The sequence below is a fragment of the Ceratotherium simum genome, chromosome Y (assembly GCF_057802395.1).
Source record: "Ceratotherium simum simum isolate JZ-2026a chromosome Y, ASM5780239v1, whole genome shotgun sequence".
NCBI classification, from domain to species: Eukaryota; Metazoa; Chordata; class Mammalia; order Perissodactyla; family Rhinocerotidae; genus Ceratotherium; species Ceratotherium simum.
The window spans coordinates 5854861-5872305 of NC_141941.1; the positions used below are offsets into that span (position 1 = coordinate 5854861).

Consider the following 17445-nt stretch of genomic DNA (forward strand, 5'->3'; position numbering starts at 1 on the left):
GAGGAAGAGGAGGAAGAAAAGGAGGAGGAAGAAAAAGAAAAGAGAAAAACAAATCTCATGGCTAGGTGTCCTGAAACTGCAAGTGTCCATATTTATTGTCTCTTTGGCCTCTGCTGATTACCATTTGACTCTCCAGCATTGCAACATAATCTTTTATTATAAACTGCAGGGTCTTTTCTCATAGCATTGCTTAAAAAATTTGGTTCTAGTTAGTTGTAATTTTCCCGCTATGTGCTTTAAGCTCATTGACTCATTCAGAAACCTAGTGCCATGTGAGATATTTATCCTTGGATATTAAGAACATGTTTATTAGTTTTTGTTTTGTTTTTTTCCTCTAGCCATTTAGTATGTTCTCTTACGGTACAACTCCAGCCCCATAAATACAGAGGGAGGAGGATGGATATAATGATGCCCCTTCGTAGGGCAGGAATTGAGGAATCTCTTATTAACCATCTGGTAGGGTGCCCATCCTTGCACACCCGAACTGGAACCTGCTATAGATTGACAGGGAAAGGCTTTCAAAATTTGAAAGTGCTGAGGAAAAAAATTTGTTTATTCTTCAGTGTTTCATAAAAGTTAGAGATGACGAGCATTTGGAGAAAAGTGACACCCAGAACGATATTTGTGTTAACCTTTGTTATTAGAGGGGGCAAAATTTGAGAGATCTTTCTGCATCTGTTACTGGTCTCGGATTTTTGAGTTTGTGTATTGTTTTGCAAACAGAGCTCAGTGTTAGAAGGGGAGGGTGTGGTAGGCAGAATTCTAAACTGGTCCCCAGGATTCCTGCCCCCTGGTGTCACACCCTGTATAACCCCCGCCCCTTGCATGTGGGTATGATGAGTGGCACTCCTGTGACTACAACAAGAATATAATGAAGGTGAAGGGATTGGGTAGATGTAATTTAGGTCCCTAGACAGTGGACTTGAGTTAATGGAAGGGAGGTAATGCTGGGTAGGCCTGACCTAATCAGGCAGGTCCTTTAAAGAGGGTCCAGGACTTTCCTGAAGGGAAACATTGCAAGCAAGAAACTCTCCTGCTGGCCTTGAAGAAGCAAAGCACCATGTTATATACCCATGGAGCGGACCACGTGGCAAAGACCTTTGGATGGCTGTTAGGGGCCGACAGTCAGCAAGGAAATGGAGGCTTCAGTTCTACGGTTGCAAGCAACTGAATTCTCTCATAATCTGAATGAATTTGGAAATGGATTATTTCCTAGTCAAGCCTTAGGTGAGAATGCAGCCCTGTCGACACCTGGGTTTCAGTCTGGGGAGACCCTGAGCAGAGGACCCAGTGAACCTGTGGTAACATAGTGAATTAGCAATCTAGGAAACAGGGGTTATTTTAATACACTAAGATTCTGGAAATTTGTGGTGCAGCATAGGAAACTAGTGCAGAAGGAAACTATTTTATGAGATTATGTTCTACACGCATCCCACACAACAACATGGAACTACTATGTAAGAAACACTGTGTGAGAAATGCGCTGTGGTTTCTTACAGGCAATAAAGACCTTGAATTGCTTAACATGCTTAAACAGGACACACTGTGCTAAGAGCTTGAGATCACACTTGCAGTCCATCTTTGAGCCACCTGTGTCTGTTCTGCTCCATTTATACCTGATAACTTCTGATGCTGCCTGCCTTTTACTTCACTCCTCAGAGACCTCTTTCTATTAGCAGTATTTATATACTTGTTTCACCTTTCCTGCTCTATTGCAAGCCTCTACTGGACACAGAGACCCCTATTTTTCATTTACTTCTGTTTTCCTCCAGGTTCGTAGAATGCAAAAGAAAAAATGATGGGATCCTCTCCAAATTATCATCACTACTGAAAAATAAAACAAACGAAACAACACTATAGCACATATCATAGTGATGGGGCTTTTCAAAGTTGCCCCGTTATCTTGATCCATTCCAAAACTTTCATTAAACAATGTCTACAAGCATTGTTCCAGACAGGGCCATCTGCCTCAAACCAGAGCACAATTTTAGAACAAGAGAAAAAAAGAATTTGCTAGACTCTGTATTGTAGTGCCTAAAATTTCAAGTACTGCCTTGACATCTTTAAGCCTCGCAGGACCCCAAAGTTCTAACTGTGAGTTCCCCCACTCTCACCAGATATGGCCCCCACACTGTAGGAAGGGCTTCTTGCAGGCTAGTTCTCCTAACAGATGGACCAGCTTCATCTCACTGGTACTCAACCTAACAGGTTTCACCTCCTGGCAAGCCTGCAAAGTTATTCAAACCAGCCAATCACACCTTCCCATGGGAACGAGAGGGAACTTCACCTTCTTGTTACTATAAAGCCTGCTTCCCATAGGCCTTGCTGGTTTACTCTGCTCCCAGGTGCAGCCCCATGTGGCCCTGCATGCCAGGTGGCATTCTTCTCTCCTAGAATGTGTGTATATATGACTAATACACTGCTGTCCATCTCATGTCCAGTGTTGGATGTCGTGGGTTCAGCCATCCTGTACAGTTTAGGCTGAAGGATCCTTCCTTCTCCAACAGGATGACCAGGAGATGATCAGAACAGCATCCCATCAAGGCAAACCAGCTGTAATATGCAACATTGCTGGGCCCCTTTCTTGGACCTCTGCTTCCAGGGGTATGTACCAGCTTCCCACCACCACTTCCACACTCTGCTCTCATGGATTCTGGTTCTACGAGAATGAGACCCATAACCAGATAATTAACGATTTCTGTCCTTGGAGGTCACAGCTGAGTTGAGGCTCCTACCAGTGACATACAGTAGAGTTAGAGTCTGCGAGTTATGATAGAAGCCAATTTATAATTCTGTTGAACACAGAGGCAGAGCTAATTAATTCTGACTGTAGGGAGGGATTGAGGAAGGCTTAATAAAAGAGATAATGTTTGAGCTAAGCCTTGAAGGAGAAGTGGATGCTAGTGGAGGACACTGAAGGGCATTTGAGGGAGAGAAAATACTGTAATTGAAGCTATGGACACGGTGAGCAGGAAGGGTCGCTAGAAGGAAGGAGGCTAGTGTGCAGCACAGGTGGTGAGTTAGGAGGTTGGAACAATGACTAAGGTCTGACTTGGAACAACTTTGAATGCAATGATAAGAAATAAATCAGCTTTTAATCTTCATGAACTGGGAAAGCACGGGGCGTTTTGGATTGGAAAACTGACATGCTCAGAAATTTGTTTTGAGCAGATATACCTGCTAACAGCATAGAGGGGATGTATCTGAGCTTATCGTGTAAGTGATACACATATATAGAAATGTGCATTAAAAACAATACCTTTCTACTTAGAAGTCTCTGCATGTCCCCGTTTGTACATTCATAATGACCAAGTTTGAAGTAAAATGTTTATGTTGTTGAACATCCTTCCAAACTCATCTGAGAGAAAAATTGCTCTGCACCATTATACTTATTTTTCCCAGTTACAGTTTAGTTTTTTCAAAAAATAAACCTTATATTGTTAAAGTATTGGGATTGATTTAGAAAGAAAATTTTCATCTCATGGTTTCTGAAAATTACAACTTAATATAAACTCGTGAATAGAATAGGTTTTCCTTCAACCTACTGGTTTCCTAACTGAATCCTTTGACCATCTTTTCCTTGCTTGTCTGTTGCACAAATATTTCAAGGTTTAACGTGATAAAGATCAAGGAAGTCATGATAGGGGTCTGTGATGAACACGTTCCCACTACCATAATGAAGAATCATAATTGTGTACCTTGTGCATTTCGACAATTCGAGAGCAAACTTAACCTGTATGTAAACAAGATGCCATTTCCAGAGTGTTGTCCCACCCCTCAGTCTTCTGATTGTCTCTTGTAGATGTTCTGGCTTTTAAGAATAAATCGGTTCCATGAACACCTTATGCATCATTGGAAAAAAAAGTCTCAAGTTAGAGCGTACATTGCTATCAATTGTATCTTGACCAAATTCACTCATGTTATCCCTGTAAGAACTCTTGATAGTAAAAGAATTATTAAAATCCAGAGAGATGGATGCAAAACCCCAAATTTTCTTTTCTTCCCCCAAACTGATGTTTAATTATATATAGCTAAAGTTCTAATGATTAAGGAAATGATAATAATTTTTTTTTAAGTAATGAACAGGGACATAAAATTATTCTTCCTGGCACAGTTATTTCTAAAATAAAATAGGTCAGAGTCCTTTCAGTTTTAGGTCCCTTTATGTTTGCTAGCGTTGCTACGCATTGACGCTCATAGTGTCAGATCACTGGAGAACCATTCATGGTTGCAAGACCTGCATCATTAATGTGCTTCTCTAAACATTGAACTTTTAGACTATAGCAGATCTCATTATTTACATGGGAAGGGTGAACTTGACATAAGTAGACTATGCTGGGGAAAACGTCAGTAAAACTAATCTGAAAGATTTTGAAACCATTTTCCTCTTTTTTGAATTATTAGAAGGGTGAGACATTGAAAACATCAAGGATTGTGCATAAGGCAGTTCAGAAAACATTCCTCCAAAGACTTTGAGGGGAACATGAAATATCTGTCAATGAACCAGTGGGCAGGCAAGATGATGTTTGCGAGAATGCTGCAGAAAGTATAATGCACACTGCTATGCCAAATAGGCTTCTTATTATTCAAATCATAAAACAGCAACCTAATTTCCTATCTCAATAGAATCCCTCTATTATGATGGTTATACATTTTATAGATATAGAAAGACTTTAACATGATCTTTAATGGTCCAACTGGGTGGGTCTGGAAGATGCTTTTGCTCCATTTCAGAATCTGAGAAGCATATTTGTTTATATTCGTTAGCTTAATTTAGCTCCTTTTCTCTGAGAATCCAAGGTGCTCTTGAGAGATACTGCATATAATGAGCATGCAGTGCCTCTTAAACCAGAAGAAAGAGGCAGTCAAGGAGAAAGAAGAGTAAATGAGAAATGAAAGACCTTCAGCATGAAAGTGAGTTGGGTCAGATGATGCTACAAACTTGGCATTGCATATGCAATTTTTAGTAAACTAAAAATGTTTTTGAGATGGGCACTGGCCAGTCAATAAGCCCAAGAGGTGATGCATAGAGAATACCAGGGATTTGATTCTTTGGACTTCAGGAAACTCACTATCTCCTGGTGTCGATAATATCATTGGTAATACAAATGACTTCCCAAGTATTTAAATCTGGTCTTGACTCTTTTGAATGCTAAACTCTTTAGAAACCTCATCCTATTTTCTCAGCAACTAACGCCTTTCATTCCACTTTTCCATTCAGTCCCCTTCCCTTCTCACCAGTCTGACACCTAGTTCTTGACTGCCCCCTCTGTCTTGCTTCTCTGTCAGCTGTCTCTCCTTAACCATTTAGTTTTCCAACCTGCATTTTCAGAACAACATCCTTCTAATTTCTTGCCTCTGTGTGCATGCCCTTTTTCGTTCCTGCTATTTCTTTCCTTTTATCATTGCTTGTTCTACGGAATTCCTATTTTTTTCTGCCATGAGTTTCATTCTGCTTTACATCTCCTGCTGAATGATCCTCTCTCTGTCAACTCATCCGGAGCCCCTTTCTTCTCCATTCTTTTCTTTATAACACGAAGTGTGTTATCACCCCAGGAAGTTTTTCTTCCTTTATGCTTTCCCATCTTCCAAGTCTAGATGCCCATTCTGCACCCTTGATTCCAACTCTTCTCCATTGTAGGAACTTCTCCTAAAAGTGGCAGCTTTGTTTCCCCACCACCATGGCTGGGACTCTTCTCTCCAAGGTGATGGGCCACAGCTACTGAGGGTTCTTATCCAGAATTCTGAGAGGCTCTGAATCAACCTTGGCATCCTTCTCTCATTCGGGAGATCCTGATTTCCAAAGGGAACTGGGGAGGCTAAGGTGCTGCCATGGGCTGATTTGTGTCAACCCCCTCCCCCCAACTCATATGTTGAAGCCACAACTCACAATGGGATGATATTTGAAGGTGGGGCCTTTGGGAGGTAGTTGGGGTTGGATGAGGTCGTGAGAGTGGGACCCTTATGCTGGGATTAGTGGCTTTATAAGAGGAAGATAGAGTCTGCTATATGAGGACACGGTGAGAGAGTGCCCATCTGCAAGCCTGGAAGAGGGGTCTCACCAGGAACCAAATCTGCCTGCACCTTGGACTTCCCAGCTTCCAGAACTGTGAGAAATAAACGTATGCTGTTTAAACCGCCTGGTCTATGATGTTTTGTTATAGCATCTCAAGCACACTAATACAGGTACCTCGAAACCTCTGACCCCCACCTACTACCCTGGCAACACAAATGTCACAATTTTATAACACAGTCTCTATCCCAGAAAAATGTTGATCATTTCCAGTTCTCCTAGCTGAGCCTATGAACTGCATCTTCCTTCTTTTCAGAATATTCTAAAGACCAAGTGGATATGTTCTCAAATTACTTATGGTCAAAAGGAAAAAAATAGAAGGTGCGTTGTATTGTAAGGGACAGAAAGCCCACACTGGAGGTCGACAAAGTTGTGTTTAGTATTGGAAATTTTTTGTGTGTATTTCATAGATTTTTGTAAAGTTATAAGCCAAGTAAACACAAGAATAAGAACATGGTCACTGGTAAATACTGACTACTGCTGTAGGCTATAACAAAACAATTTACGTTACAATGTTTTCCACATTTCCCAATTCTGTTTTACAGTTGGTGTAAACATGCAGAATTCTGTAATTAGCTATTTAGTCATATGGTTAAACAAAGAACGCTACGGGCCTGGCACTGCAGGGAGATGTAACCTTTCAGTGGTAATAACTTGTTTTAAAAAACAAAATTTGCTTTGCTTTTGAAAAACATATATACTTTATTTGGTTTTCTGGTTGATTGGAAGTGGCAAAAAGGGGATTGTGGCATCTTTCCCTAGTATTTTTTTTTAATTAATTTTAATACTAGTTGAAAGTGTCATCAAAGCAGACCTAGCTGTTTCCAAGCAGAACGGTACTTTATTCCTAATCCATTTCAATCCATTCCAACCAATTAAACCTGGCAGAGGGATGAGGCCAGGCCATTAGTTACTGATTAAACAGGAGAGCCCACAGAATGTAAAGTTTCATGAGTCCTTTCTCTGTTGTTGGCTACCAAGCTATAATCACATTTTTATTCATAAATACTTATAATTTCATAGAAAGTTTGGCATTCTCAAATACTTGTCCTTGAAAATGACTGATGGAATTTTAAATCTCAGTCAAAATATAAATTTTCATATTGTATTCAGAACAGTAAGACTGAATCCCAAAGTCCATTAAATTTCAGTAACTATAATTGTCTCTAAAAATACAAAACAATTTCCTTGACTTTTATTTTGGTTAAATGAGAGTGAACTATAACTTGGTGAAATGTTTTGTTGTTGTTGTTGAAGTTTGGCTCAACTATGGTTAGGTTAAAAAATAATTATTCTTAAAATGTAAGGAGGGGATTCTTAATAGAAAGCCGAATGAGATATATTGAAAAGCCATTTTTAAAACTTCAGCAAAAATTCTGAAGGGTTTCGTAAGGAAGGTTGTTGCACAAACTTTCCTTGAGTGGAAGGGGTTGAGAAATATTCCGGCAAACTCCTTTAGGTGCCCTGACTCATGCTGTGTGAATGCAAAAGATTTCTGACTCAAGTCAACTGATTCTGAAGTGCGTTTGAAGTCTAAAGTACTGCTTCACTGGTGACTAAAAATCATCAAATAGAAACTACCAGGCAAAGCAAATCATAGATTGAGACCAAATGCTTAGGAGAGCTCTCTGAGGTATTAGCATCTTAGGTATTAGCATTTTAGATGTTAAAAAAGAGAACACTCCATTTCTTCTGATGCATCTCCTGTTTGCAAACAGCTATTGCTGATCCTTTTCTAAGGTGTTACTTTGTCCTTTCTGAAAACCTGATTGGGGAGGAGACAGAAAATATGTTTTAGACAATATTCAGCTCAATTCTATAAATAAATTTTGCTCCTGCTCTGGGTGAAAACATGTGAGGCAACAGATTAGAACATAATAGGTCTATCTTTTAAGATTTTTCCGGGTGTCTTTGGGCAACGTTGCTCAATTATCAGAGAGTAATAACAGTGATCCTACTTCACTTCATTTGACATGATAGCATTCTGTGGCAACACAATCTCTCCAAAAGAAATTGGGAAAAGAGATCTCATGCCTTTGAATCACAGTCGTTTGTGGTTGTACTTGTTGCAAGTTGATGCACTTAAAGAAAACACCAGGGAGCTGGTTCCATTCACCCTTCTGCTCACTCTGGAGCCATAGCTCTCAGGACTAGTCCTCGGGTTGGGGGGAGGTGGTACAGGGGCAGCAAAGCAGTGGAGGCAGGAAAGAGCCATAGGCAGAGGCAGGGTGGCAAAGAGGAAATAATGGCCACCAAGATTCCTGGAAGACAGAAAGCCCACTCTTGCAGGGAGGCATGACAAGTCAGTGGGCAAAATCCGAGGAGAAGGAGAATATGGGAGGAGCGAGGGAGGAAAGAAGAAATGGAGAAGGCACGTGCTCTTCCTCCAGGAGATTACCATCTAGAGGAGGAAAAAGACCTGTGCAAAGACAGTAGATAGAAAGGGTGAGAGGGGAGAGTCTTGAAGTCGGGGCCATGGGCTCTGTGGTTAAACAGAACTGAATCCTGATTCTGCCATTTCTTGCTTGGGCGTTCTGGGCCAACTGACTTAACCATGCAGGATTTTAATGCCCTCGCTGTGAAACAGAGATAATAATAACCACCTCATAAAAATAACTGCAGTCATTCATGCACAAGGTTGGAGGCATTATATAGAGTGTTGGTTAAGATTATGGGGTCTGGTGGCAGACTGTTTGGGTGGGAATCCTCAGCAACCCCTGCCCACCGCCCCCCCCAAGGCTCTGTATCTTAACTTCTCTGCACTGGAAGACAAGTGTAAAATGGGGTAGGAATTGTCGTTACCCTGTGGGCCTTAACAAATCATGCATATAAAATATTTAGCATGGTGATTCTCTTTCTAAAATTATAATATATTTGCATTGTTATTCAAATAAAAATCATTTCTGAAGGGCCATAAAGAAATTATAAAGAGTGATGAAATTCACAGGGCTGCTCATTTTCCTTATCAATATCTTATAAGGGATTTATAAGTGAAGACTCAGAGAGAGGTGCCACCATTCGTAACCAATAGAAAAGTGGGAATGGCAGTAACAGAAAGCTATGTAGATACTATATGTTTAACTGTAAAAAATGGCACTACTATTTATTCTAGTAGTTGGTGTTAGGAATGGAAACACTTTCCGTTAATTTAGGAAATGTCGGTTAAGTGTCTGCTTTGTGCTGAGATCTGTGCTAGAAACTAGGGGTACAAACATAATGTGTGCTGCCTAAGGGAGCACCCTCAAAATTGTCAGGGGTGTCAAAACATTCAGAATAGCATGACAAGAGTCAAAACAGAGCTATATGCTAGCCTGTCCAGGGATGCCCTGTTGCGCGTACTCTTCCCTTCTCTTTGCCAGCTCCCTCATTCCTCCCCCGAGATGGAGCTGCTGATAAGAATGGATTACAGGCAAGGATACAGGCAGCCTCTCTTGGAATGGTCTCTCCATTGAGAGTCCACCCCCTCCTCTAATGCAGAATTTCTTAACCTTGGCACTAAGGACATTATGGGCCAGATGATTCTTTGCTGTAGGGGGCTGTCCTGTGCACTGTAGGATGTTTAGCAGCATTCCTGATGTGCACCCACTGGATACCAGTAGCACCCTTCCACCTGTGACAACCAAAAACATGTCTGGATATTGCCATGTGTCTTTGGGGGACAAAACCCCCCCCCAGTTGAGAACCACTGGTCTATTTGTATTATATGGAAATGGGGACCTGCGAATGTCCTCACCTGTGAATCATTCCCATCCTAAAAAGGTTTGGTAAGGGAAGGGAGATCGTGGCAGAGGGGGAAGGTTGGTGGGGAGCAGAAAGGGCACTGTACTCTCAGTCTTTCCTCCTCTCTTCCTGCTCTTGGCTTGGGTTTTACTGTCTTTCCTCCCAAATGAATGAAGTGGGTGAGGCCCTATGGGGCAGGATGAGAGTCTTCATAGGTGTCTGTTTTGGCCAAATGACATCCCTTCCATGTTCCAGCCTAATAGATGAAACAATGGATAAGTCCAAAGTCCTCTTCTCTTCCCAGACACCTGTGTCCTTTTTCCTCTGATACAACAAAGCAAGAAAATTGGTTTTGCAATGTATATTATTTCAGGTTATAAAGGTAACTGTGTAAGTTTTCTAGGGCTGCTTTAACAGTGCCACAAAGTGGGGTGGCTTAAACAAAATAGATTTATTGTCTTACAGTTCTCAAGCCTAGAAGTCTAAGATCAAGGTGTTGGCAGGGATGGTTCCTTCTGAGGGCTGCGAGAAGGAATCTGCTCCATGGGTCTCACCTAGCTTCTGGTGGTTTGCTGCATTCTTTGGCATTCCTTGGCTTACCCCGATCTCTGTTTTCATCTTCATGCGGCATTGGCCCTGAATCCCTTCACATCGTCTTCCTTTATACGTGTCTGTCTTGTGTCCACATTTCTTCTTTTTTTAAAGACAGCAGTCATGTTGAATTAGAGCCCACCTTAATGACCTCATTTTAAATTGATTACTTCTGTAAAGACCCAGTCTTCAAATAAGGTGACTTTCTCAGGTAATAGGGGTTAGTACTCCAACATATGAATTTTGGAGGTACACGATTCAATCCATAACAGTAACCAATAGAGAATGTCTGTATAGTGATATAATTATAAAAAATGATGGGATAAGGGAGAGATATTGTAATGTAAGTAAATTACATGTATCATAACAGAAGATCATTATATAGAGGTGACATCGAAAAATAGCAGTAGAAAGATATCATTTGGTGGTATACAGGTAATTACTCAAAGAAATAAAAACAGAGATGGTTATCAGTTCTCACACTTGAAGACTGGAACTGGAGGCGGAGAAGTTGGGTTCACAAACTTGTGGGTCTGATTATGAAATCTGCATTATAGTGTTTATGTTAATGAAACTCATATATCTCTTCTCAAGTTGTGCCTGCCATCTCCTTCAGTGAAATTTAATTTTTAGTGAAAACTTAAAGCATAATTAATTATATTAATTAACTAATTAAAATCACAAAGGACTTGCTTTGAAAAGCCACATGCTCAGCTCTATTGCTGTGCAGTGTAGGATGCCCACGTATAAGTTTTCTACTGCTGTTGTAACAAATTACCACAAACTTCATGACTCAGAAGAACACTCATTTATTATCTTATAGTTCTGGTGGTCGGAAGTCCTAAGAGATCTTACAGGGCTAAAATCAAAGGGCCGGCAGGGCTGCATTCCTTCTGGAGGCTGTAGGGGAGAATCTGTCCTTGTCTTCTCCAGCTCATGGAGGCCACCTGCATTCCTTGTCTTCTGCCTACCATACCTAGTAAAGGACAAAGGCTGTTTTAGGTTGGATGTAGGTACTAAGACAGTGGAGGACAGCAAATACTGTGGTTGAGAAAAGCCACTGGCTGTAGCTCCCACATTCTGCTAGCAATACCGGTCAACTCCTTTTCCAGCGGGGATCATTTATCAAGTGTCCTGGTGAAGGCGAATAGAATGCACCAGATCTAACTACTCATCTGTTTGACCTTGGAATTCTGGAAGCATTTGTGAGATCCTTGCTCAGAGCATTATATCAAAGTGGGTGCAGGATAATTATTCCTCTAAGCCTGAGGATGGGTGATAATTGATGAAACTCCAAATAGAAACTGTGAGCATGTGTAGTTTGATTGGTATAATATAACTTTGCAAAACTTTACAAAGAAAAGCTTCGATTTTCGGTTTACAGCCCTATTACAAATGGAACAATTTAAAATGCAGACTCTGACAGAATCATTAAAATGAAAGAAAAACAAAGTTATATAGAATATATCTAATAAATAGGTTTGGGGAGGAGAGGAGAAAGAAAAGTATTAATGTTGAGAGTATCAAATAAGGAAAAACTATAGGCAGAGTGGACTGGCTTATCAATACTGCAGAATGAGGCCAGGCTGCACTGACGCCCTGCTGCCTGAGGAGCCTTTATTCAGATGGAAATAACAGTCTGAATTTTCTTGCTACTTTTGATGCTATCTCAGGGCTGTGGATTCAAACTTAGTGATAAACTCAATTAAAAAGGAAATTTAGCATTACCAAATTCAATTATCTATGAGTCCCATGCAGACACTTGCAGGAAGAATTACATGCAATTTGATGTCAAAATAAGGCAAGCCAAGGAGTTAAAAGAAGCCTATGAGTCTTCATGTTTCTAAAATACTATACTCAGGTACTTTTCGTAATTAAGATTTAAACAGAAAGATTATATATGTTGACTTGTTACTTTCATGTTTATTTCCAGAAGAGGCAAAAACCTTGAGTTGTAATTAAAATCATTATTGAGTTTTATATCAGCAGGTATCAGTGCTGTCAGTTCCCTGATCTTAATCAACATGAAATTCATGCAAAGCATTCCCATCATTTCTGTTCTAATTACACCACTCTAGGAAGAAAAAGATTTCTTAGTGTCTCCCCAAGGTCTGTTTTTATAGATAACATTTAATCATAAAAGGAAACCGTGTTCTCTAGAAGGGGTTAATTAAACTCGGTGAGTTAGCTGTATTCTGATCAGGAAACCTCTGGTTTCAGGTGAGTGAAACCCAACTCCAGTCACCTGAAGACGTAAAGAGAAGCCTTTGATTCCGTAGCTGGGAGAGGCACAGGTAGGTGCAGGAACTCCACGGATGTCATAAGGAAAGTTTTTGTCTCCGTTCCTTAAATCAGCCTGTGTTGACTTCATCTGTCAATGCCCTGGTTGTGTGGAGACTCCTTATTCCTGAGTGCATCTCCTTGCGTTTATCCCTTGAGAAGCCATCAGCACTTCCAAGCAAACTATCACCAATTCCTTGGTCTCTCCACTCATCATTTTAGTGCCTCGTTAACCAGAATTATTGAATAGAATCCATCAGTCCTGAACACTTAAATGGCATTTACTTGGCTAGCTATTTTGTTAGACCATTATTAGAAAGAAAAAAAATTTTTTAATTAAAATGGTGCAGATCTATAGCAAGGAAATGCTTAGCATTCTGTCAGTGCCAGAGTAGATCTTAAAACTAAATTGAATCTGTCAGCATGGCACTTATGTAGTGAGAGGCACAGAGTACATTTAAATATTTTGCCCTGCATGCATAAAGGAGACGTGATTTTGATGTTTGTTGAATAAAAATTAATTTTTCCTGCATAACAGAACAAACCCCTTCCCATTTCTTTTCACAGAGAAGAGTAAATCAAGTTGTTTATTTCTAATTAGGCTAAAAAGTAAGGTGAAACTTTTTCAAGATATCCAAAACCTTGTTTCGGTAAGTTCAGCAAATTTTCAAGATCCATATGTTCATTTTAGACTCCTTTGGAACTTAAGGCTGTTCTAACTTATACTTGAAAATTTATTTCAGTCTTAGAATTAAGAAGTTAATTGTGGATATTGAAATGGTTATTGTTAATTGCATTTTGTCCTTAAGTCAGAAAATTATGAATGTGTTTTCCTATATATTTTCCCCTATTTGTCATTTTGATGGGTAAATGATAAAACACATGGATTGAATTTATGTATTTTAACTGTAATCTCTGCAAGAAAACATTCCAAAATGCTCAGAGAATGCAGAATTATTGATAATGCAGATCTTGTTCATAGAGAGGTATTATATATTCATGTTTAATGGAGCAGGCTCAAGCATAACTGTGTGTCATCAATTTCATCATGATATGAAAGGATTGATTTTGCTCAGTATATTATGAAAAATTGACATGGTTAGGTAAAAATGTGTAACCTTAAGCATGGTTTAAAGCCAAAATCTAATAAGTTTCTGTGTTTCTAGTTGGTGTCAGGCCCATATTAAGTCCACTCATTATTTATTCTACATCTCACTCTCTTTTCATTTTCTTTATGTTGGGGAGTTTAGGAATGTTACTATGATCCTACTTGATCGGTGCACGTGAAGCAAATTAGGACTGGTAAACAGAAGTCAGGTCAGCACAAATGTAGTCTTAGTCTTGGGGTGATGAGAAAATTCGTTCCTTCCCCTTCTGGTTCTTATGGCTGGTCGAATAATTATAATGACGTAAGGCAGGTTAACAGGAGAAAATCAAAGAAAGTTTAATACATATGCATGGGGAATTCACATAAGTATGAAAAATTTCAAAGACTGCCAGGCAAAATGAGGTATGTTTGTCATTCTGGACTAAGGAGAGGGGGGCAGGGGTCTGGACCTTCAAAGGGAAGGGAGGCAATTTACAGGAAGATGGAAAGAGTTGATGTTTGGTAAGCAAATGTTTGTTGGGCCATCTAGAGACAATGGGACGTGGAGAGGACTCTGATCAAATGGGCCTTGCTAGGTTCCTTCCTGTCTACCACACCTGGTTCATATTATCCTATAGTTATATATGGTGATAGCTCCTTCCTGGAACAGGCCTTCTATCTTAAATTCTTTTAGGCAGAAAGTCAAAGTTTCTTCATGAGTCTTTTGTTCTTGAAAATAATCAGCCCCAAATAATCAAGCCAAAGAGACACATTTTGGGGTGGTAAATTCTGCTGCCCTATAGTCTCTCAGTCAATCCCAAGACCTTTATATGAAGGGGGACCATGCAACCTAGACCAGGTATCTGAGATGATGCCACAGGTGTGAATTACAGATTCTTCTGGCCTTCCCGCAAAGGGCTGGTGGTCCTTTCCTTGGGCGTCTGAAAACTGTAAAAGGAAAATACACTGCATCTTAGTTTTTACAAACACTCCCTCTGAGCTGATTCTAACCTCTGGGTCCCAGAATGCATACCATCCCACCAATCAGAGTGGGAGATTCTAGGAGTCAGCTAAATAGAATCTGGGGGACAGTGAGCCCAGCATATTTGAAAACCCACTCTACCTTCATTTTCCCAACACCTCAGTGCACAGTTGGAACACAAACAGTTGGCAACTGGGAGAAACCCCACATTTGACTCCATGGTCCATGAAGTGAAGATTTTTATGATAGGAAGAATCAAGTGGAAGCCTATAGAACTGGCTTCCCTACTAAAATACTGAAACAGAATTAATATTTCATACCTGGGGAGAATAGCAGAGATTAGAGCCACCATCAAAATTTGAAAATTTCAGGTGCACTTTCTTCTATCATAACCCTATTTGACTCACTTGTTTGAGATGTCTAGTGGATGGATGGAGTTGGAGAATGATGTAGGTTCATAAACTCAACAAGATGCTAATTCAATTTGCAGCTTTGGTCTAGATGCCATCTTATTTGAACAAATAACAAACAGTCTGGCACCAGATATTCAGTTAAAGATCTGCCCATTTTGACCAGTATTTATTCTCCCAGTTTTCATTGTCTTCTAGATGCTTTATTCATAGAAAGCTAACCAAGTTTTAGCAAGCATGTGGGCATTCAGTTAGACCCTATGTTGTCCCCACTACTTTGTAGCTTGGTACATGGTCAGGCTACTAAGTTCAGGCCAGTGGAATATGAATGGTAGTGACCTGAACAATTTCTGCCTCCCATCCTTGAGAAAGAAAGGCAGATGCCTTCCATTCTTTTTTCCTTCCTATTGGCTTAACAGTGTTGACAAATGGAGCAGTTGACTTTAACCAAGAGATGTTGATCCATGTGTTGAGGGTGGCAAAGCTAACCTTCCAGCCCTTGGCGATCCACCCATCTCTGGGCTGTTGTAAGAGAGAGAAGCAAAGGTTTATCCTATTTGAACTCTTGTATTTAGAGTCTTTATGTTCCAGTAACTAAACATGCTTCCCAAATAATACAGAATATAACTCTCTCTGTTCACTTGAATTCATGTTCCACATTCAGCCTAGGATATTTGTTCAATCCCAGATGCTTGTATTCTCTTGGTCGTGAAGTCGCTATTCTTTGTAGTGCTTGGGTTTCTCTGTGTCTCACCCTGTCATTGTGCCACATCATCCTGATACAAACTTAAGGTGCACTTCTACAAAGGACAACTCACACACACATATTTAGGTGTAACAAAATCCACTGGTTATTTAGATACTCAAAATTAAATATTTGAATCTCTTATTGTTAAAAATGTTCCTCAGAAGTAAAAGAAGGTGAGTAATTTTATAGTGGAGAAGCCTGATAAACACTTCATCAGCCAGTGATCAAGGTCAACATCAACTGGGATATGTCATGTTGACAACATGTAACCTTGATATAATGTAATGAGACGGGGACTTTACCTCTGTGGTCGTCCTCCCCAATACCCATAATCCCAATCTAGTCATGAGAAAAACATTGGAAAAACCAAAATTGAAAGACATTCTAGAAAATATCTGACCAGTGTCCCTCAAAGCTGTCAAGGTCATCAAAAACAGGGAAAGTCTGAGAAACTGTCACAGTCTAAAGGAGATCAAGAAGACATGACCACTAAATGTAATGTGATGTCCTGGTTGGGATCCTAGAGCAATAAGTGGACATTCGGGAAAAACTAAGGAAATCCAAATAAAATATAGACTTTAGTTAATAATAGTAATGTATCAATATTGGTTCATTCATTGTAACAAATGTACCAAACTAAGGTAAGATATTAACAACAGGGGGACCTGCAGGTGGATAGACAAGAACTCTCTAATATTCTTGCAACTTTTCTGTAAATTTAAAACTATCCTATGATAAAAGGTTTACTTAATGTTTAAAAAGATGCCCTTTATCAGCCAGCCCTGATGGTCCAGTGGTTAAAGTTCAGTGCTCTCACCACTGCAGCAGCCCGGGTTCGTATCCCAGTCATGGAACCACAGCACCCATCGGTCAGTTGCCATGCTGTGGCAGCAGCTCACATAGAAGAACTAGAAGGACTTACAACTAGGATACGCAGCCATGCACTGGGGCTTTGGGGAGGAAAAATTAAAAAAGAGGAAAATTGGCAACAGATGTTAGCTCAGAGCGAATTTTTCCCTGCAAAAAAAAAAAAAAAACGCCCTTTAGCATTTTCTCTCTCTTGCTTAGAGGTGATTTCTTTCAGTTTAAAGGTGAAATTAAGTGAGAGGTGAGAAAGTGAAGAATGCAAATGTAGAGAACTCTAGCTATACAGAGGAAAGTTTGGGAAGTAGCTGGAAGTTGAAGGAGAGGTTTCGTTTCGTTTATTTTTAAAATGAGTGTATTTAAAAGTGGGTAGAAAGGAAGCATTGGAAGGAGAGGACAAAATTCTGGAAGGAGAATAGATAATGGATCTAGTGAATATCCTGAGAATTCAGTAGTCAGTGAGGTCCAGAACACAGGTAGACAATAGAAAGAACATGTTTGCAATTGCAGTAAGAGATAAGGAAGAAAAGATTGCCCCTCTCACAAGTAAAAAGGTCAGCTTCACACTAAGAAGTTCCAGTCTGAAAACTTCTATTTTCTCTCCTCACAGAATAATACATAATTTGGCTGAGAATGAGGGAAACAGTCATGGGATCTAAGGTTTAGGCATTAAAAAAATGGCATCTATCC

The 17445-nt window shown here is 40.0% G+C and overlaps 1 long non-coding RNA gene across 2 annotated transcripts in view; it reads left to right on the forward strand.

Annotated features, from left to right (window-relative positions):
* The window catches only part of LOC147911628 (uncharacterized), a 44136-nt gene extending 30668 nt beyond the window's left edge, over positions 1-13468 (forward strand). Inside the window, exons 4-5 of one of the 2 annotated variants that reach the window (XR_015550812.1) lie at positions 12605-12678; positions 13232-13468. This is a non-coding gene — a long non-coding RNA (uncharacterized LOC147911628). Of the gene's footprint in view, positions 1-2507; positions 3193-12604; positions 12679-13231 lie in introns of those variants that run through there. The other variant, XR_015550813.1, reaches the window with a different exon arrangement.
* Positions 13469-17445: the final 3977 nt, after the last annotated feature.